The sequence below is a fragment of the Enhydra lutris genome, unplaced genomic scaffold, assembly GCF_002288905.1.
Source record: "Enhydra lutris kenyoni isolate GAN:26980312 unplaced genomic scaffold, ASM228890v2 scaffoldscaffold6, whole genome shotgun sequence".
Lineage (NCBI taxonomy): Eukaryota > Metazoa > Chordata > Mammalia > Carnivora > Mustelidae > Enhydra > Enhydra lutris.
Window position 1 is genome coordinate 20,740,752 of NW_019154090.1, and position 5,899 is coordinate 20,746,650.

At 49.7% G+C, this 5,899-nt stretch overlaps 1 pseudogene; it reads left to right on the top strand.

The window, feature by feature from the left end:
* LOC111141862 overlaps nt 1–4,989 on the top strand; it is a 38,505-nt pseudogene extending 33,516 nt beyond the window's left edge.
* Nucleotides 4,990–5,899: the final 910 nt, after the last annotated feature.

Here is a 5,899-nt window from a genome sequence, read left to right on the forward strand (position 1 = left end):
CCTGTCCTCAGCGAGGACCCAGGCGGAGGTTGGTCAGAGTCTCTCTGCAGGAGCCTCCCTCCCCGAAGGTGACAGCAGGGCTGAAGTGCTTATAAGGCCAGCAGCCAGATGAGGAACTGAGCCTGTTGGGAGAGAGGGCGGGGAAGGTTCAAGGCTTTGCGGCAGCCCAATTTTCAGCAAGTGGAGATGGGGAGAAGTTTGCTTGTGAAATTGTTTGAGGTTTATTTCTGGCCGGAGGGTAGCGGAAGTGGGGCCACCGCCTCCAGCTTCTTCCTCTTCCAAGCTCTGCTGCCCAGTGCTGCCCGAGGACCCTCCCTGCAACGCCTCTGTCTAGCGGCACACCTCCACTCACTCCCCATTCATTATCTACGGATTGAAATGTAAACATCCAGCGTGGCAGCACAGCCTGACTCTGATTTCTCCAACCGGACCTTCCACCAGCTTCCTGCCGAGCCTGCGCTCTGGCTTCCCCGGATCCCGCCGGTCCCCACTGATACCACAGGAGACCATCACCAGCCAGGCCACACATACAACAAATGGATTCTGCAGTTCTAGGCTCCCAATGGCTTCACATTTTTTTTTTCTCTTGCCTACATTGTTTTAAATCAACTTTATTAAGGTATAATGTATATGCAATACATGCAGACATTTTAAGTGTACAGTTCAATGAGTTTTGACACATGTGTATATCCGTGTACCCACATCGTCATCAAGATAAAAACACTTGCATCACCCCAAGGATCTCCCTCGTGCCTCTTCCCGGCCAATCTCTGATCCCACCTCCTACCCCTGAAAACCATGGACCTGCTTTCCGAGACCGTCCGTTCATTTTGCCTGTTCCAGAGCTTTGTGCGAATGGAACCGAGCAGTCTGCATCCCAGCTGTGCTGACCGCCTTCTTTCACACAGCATTACGTCTTTGAGAGGAATCCCTGGTATTTCATGTGTCAGTACTTCACTCCTGTTTATTGTAGAACAGTGCACACAGCCGCTGGACCAATCCTTTTATTGTATTGTATCGTATCTTTAATTTTCTTCACGTAGGAAATACATCCACATGGCTCAGCAGTCAATCCGTATAGCAAGACGGACAGCGAGGGGTCTGGCTCTCAACCCTTTTCTGCATCCCATCGGCTCCTATCGCCTCTGCAACAAAACAACATGAAACTCCACTGGGGTAAGACATCGAAGGTGATTTGACACCTTACATCCTAGGGCCCGTGGGAGCCCAGAGAGGGAGCAATCAAGACAGGAGAGGCACTTGGTCTGGGTTTTGAAATATGTGTAGGAGTTTGGTAAGTAGTCACAGAGAGGAAAGGTATCCTGGACAGAGGGAACAGAATGAGCCAAGACACGGAAGCCTGAGGCAGCACTGCACATCCTGGAAAGCACAAGGAGCTGTAGGGTGAGAGGCGGGAATGAACAAGAGCGTGGCCGAAGACCAGGCATAAACATGGACAGAATCTCCTCTTGAAGGGCCTGGATAGCCTGGTTGAAGTATGAACAAGGAAAAGTTTTCATTTTCCCATCATTGATCACCTCTATGTTGTGTTAGATTTTCCTTTACCCCTGGATGGTGGCTCCTTTCGTGACCTCTTGGTCCCGATTCAAATATTTCCATCGCGTTCAGTTTAATTTATGACTTGGTCCTGTGCTTGTAAACCTGAATCTCATATTCCACCACTCAGTGTTTTCTCTCTGCCCCGGGCAGGCATCTGGAGGCTCTCACGGCTTGGAGCAGGCAAGCATGTATGTGCCCGTGTGTGTACATGTATGTCCACATGTGCAATGGTATGTGAGCATGTTTGCACATGAGTGTGTCTGTGCGCATGTGTGTATCCGTGCGTGTGTGCTTACATGGGCATGCATGTGTGCACATGTGTGTGTGTGGGGGCTGGTTGTCTCTTCATGCAACCCTCCCTCCCTCTCCCCTACTCTGACCTGTAAGGAAGGAGGGAGGGGTTACCGGGGGGCGCTGGAAGTCCTCTCCGTGTATCTCAGGGCTGGTGAGTGGCCCATGCTGCGGCTCCTCAGCACCGACCAAACTTGATATCCATCAGCTCAGGGTGGGTAAACTGAGGCCCACGGGGGCCCTGTTACTGAGGCGCTCAATTCCAAGCAGCTGTTCCAGGCAGGAATTGACCTTTGGGAGAATTGCCCTCTCCTTGCGGCCCCCAATATGTCCTTGATCCTAGGCCTGTGGCCAGAGTTGAGTCTAGTTTCACTTCCCTTTGGAAGATGAGACATCAGGGGAGTGGTCCTTGCCTTTTCTTTGCTTGTCACAGTGCCTACATCTCTAGGACATCCTCATTCTTCTGGGGGCCCCTTTGTCTCAGTTTTGTTTAGGGGAACAGTCAAGAATCTTTTCCTCTCTCCTGTCAGATGGTCTGGAGAAGGGATAGTAGAGGGTCTTTGTTGACATCCTCCTGGAAAGAGTTTAATCAGGAGCCTGGCCAGCTCAGGTCTGGGTTCTGCCCAGCAGCTGGAGGATGAAGATCTACATGAAGGGGGCCCATGGGCTTGGACTTCAGGGTAGTTTGGGAGACAGAACAGACTCAGACTGCCCATGTCAGTTTCCTGGGCCTCTGTGACAGGGTGAACAAGCTGGCAGGATTCAATAACAGAAATTTATTTTCTCACAGTTCCAGGGCCTTGACATCTGGGATCGAGGAATCGGGGGCACTGAGTCTTCTCAGGGCTGCGAGGGAGATCCACTCCAGTCCTCTCCCCTCGCTTCTGGGGCTCTCTGCCAATCGTTGGCATTTTGTGCCTTCTGCCTTCATTGTCCATGGAGTTCTCCCTGGGCATGTGGCTGTCTCCAAATTTCTCTCTTTCAATAAAGACACCAGTCCTTTGGATTAGAAGCCCACCTTAATGACCCATCTTAATCAATTACCTCTGCAATGATCCTATTTCCCAATAGCATCACATTCTGAGGAGTTGGGGGCTACAATTTCAACATATGAATTTGCGGAGGGCAATCCAGCTCATAATAGTGTCCCATCAACTGTAAGGAGTGAGGATAGCAGTTCAAGTCTTGGGGATGCTGGAATTTGCATCAAGGACCTACATGACTGTCCCTCCATAAGCCTCTGTCCCATCCCCCAAATGGGCATAATTTTACCAAGCTTGCAGGATTTCTGTGGAGATTAAATAAGATAACATTTGGGAATGCACTGGAGTGTCTGGGACCTGCTGAGCCTAGGCAGAGAGGTCGAATGCACTGGGGACCATCCCCCAAGCTGACCTCCTGAGACATCTCATCTTGCCAGAGATGCAAAACCAGCAGTAGAGAAAACCTCCTAATTGTGGCTTTCACTTCTCCTTTGGCCAAAACTTGAGGTCATGTCCAGGGAATTGGAAGTTCATGCGTCAGAACTCCAGGGTTTAAGCCCCACACAAGCTCTGTGCTGAAGGCCTGCCTTTGACACAATTTCACGGGCACTACCTCTTCATCAGAACCTCCCAGGCATCCTGTACCCATCTGACTTAGTGTACCCTCTGCCGCCTTGTCCTGGGACTGGTCTCCTCACTGGCCACCACCGAAATCCCTCTTCTTCCAAAGATAAGGAGTGCATGCCACCCTGTGAATACCCAAGGGTGGCCCAGCCTGGGCATTTTTCTTCTCCCCCATGATGGGACCACTTGAACTCTCTGTTGGGTGCACCGCAGGCCTGCACAGACCTTGACCTGCATCAGGGACATTGTGTCTGTCATTAATCCTCTATCCAGACTCAATCCCACCCCTCACCTTCTTCCAGAACTGAGCTGAAGCTCTAGCTTACTGATTACAAAACATTTTTTTTAAGTTATTTATTTATTTGAGAGAGAGAATGTGTGTGCACAGGGTGTGAGCAGGGGGAGGGACAAAAGGGGAGGGAGGGAGAGAGAGAGAGAGAGAGAGAGAACCCTAAGCAGACTTGGTGCTGAGCTCAGAGCCCCAGTGGGACTCGATCTCATGACCCGGACCAAGCTGAGCCACCCAGGCACCACTGTTTACACAATATCCTTATAGACAATATCTGTTCATGATAAAAATGGTACAAATGGTATAAAAGGGTGACAACAGCTCTTCCTTCCACTACTGTCCCCAGGCCTCCAGCTTTCTGTCCCAGAGGCAGTGTCTTTCTCATCTTTGCAGAAGTCCTTTGTGACAAAAGAAGCGCACATGATAACACGAGTCCTCTACATCGTACTCTCCGCATGTCTTTGACCTTGGAGGGAGGGCGCAGTGGCCGCAGATTGTGAGCAGCATGTGGTCACTCAGCGCCCCGCAGCTGACCCCCTCCTGCACCACGGGGCACCTCCCAGGGTGATGGAGGACGTCCGCCTTACAGCCACGGTGGCCCGCACATGGGGACTGCACTACCCAGGCCTGCTGGTTTGAGCCTCCATGGCCTTCATCACATTGTGAATGTCAAAAAGCAGGTGTCTGATGACTGTGTGGACAGCGGGAACTTCGGGGGACCCTCGCTCTCTGGATGAGACCACCCATAAAAGACTGGCAGAGAAGACCCTGGACTCCTTAGGAGAGTTTGTTGAAGACCTCGAGGAAAAACCTTACACATTCGAAGACTGTGAGGTCTTGTCTGGGAGTGGTGTTTTAACAGTTAAACTGGGTGGAGATCCAGGAACCTATGGGATCAACAAGCAGACCCCAAACAAGCAAATCTGGTTATGTTCATTTTGGCGGGGTGGGGGGGCTAGACTTAGGACTGGATGGGGAAGAACTTGGTGTACTCCCAGCACGATGTGTCCCTCCAGCATCTGCTGGCCACTGGGCTGACTAAGGCCTTAAAAACCAAGTGGGACTGATCTTCTCTGGCCTCTTCTGGAAAAGGCACTTGATGCCCAGCCCAATTCCAAAGACATTAAAAGCTATAAAGCCAAGACCCCGGGCTTTCTTCTGCAGCTAAGTGTCTGGTTTTTTCCATTCCAGATTTTGAAGACGGTTGTCTGCTATGTCTCAGCTCTGTGAAAAGAAAGCATTGCCTGCCACCCTCCCCCAAATTCAGATTTTTAATTTCCATAGTCTTTAAAAAAAATTTATTGTCTGATTTCTTCCTTCACAGGATATCCCTTCTCTTTAATAATGTCCATATATGCATACATTTTTTTTTTAGATTTTTTTTTTTTTATTTATTTACTTGACAGACAGAGATCACAAGCAGGCAGGGAGGCAGGCAGAGAGAGAGAGGAGGGAAGCAGGCTCCCCGCTGAGCAGAGAGCCCGATGCGGGGCTCGATCCCAGTACCCTGAGATCATGACCCGAGCCGAAGGCAGAGGCTTTAACCCACTGAGCCACCCAGGCGCCCCTATGCATACATTTATATATAACGTTACAACAAAGAAAAATAAGAAGGAGAAATATCAGAAGGAGAAATGACTTGATTTCACTATCCATTCTTTGAAGGACTGAACTGCAAAAAATCACATAAAGAGCAGCTGGCCAACTTCACCTCACTGTCTACAAATGAGACTCATTCAAGAGTTGCCTATGAATGTTAAAACAACAATAAAAAAACCTGACCTTGGAGTTGGTTTCACATCAGCACCCTCAGGGTGCAGATCTGCTCTGTCTGAATGACTGCAGATTATTCCATTATGTGGATTCATGGTTTGTGTGACGGGTCATCTTTTGATGGACATTTAGATTAGTTCTGTTCTTGCTGTAACAAACTATACTGCCGATAGTATCGTTGTGCAAAGGGATTTGTGGGCCAGTGTGACTACGTCTGTGGGACTTCTCTTACAAGCACATACTTTGGCTGCTGGGGTCTTTGCAAGTTTTGCTAGATTGTTACTATGTTCCCTCTAGACAAGTTGAACTCATTCACAATTGTCTTTCATTTGGGGACTGGCTGCTGGCTTTGCCTCTGAAACCAGAGCCAGGAACCACA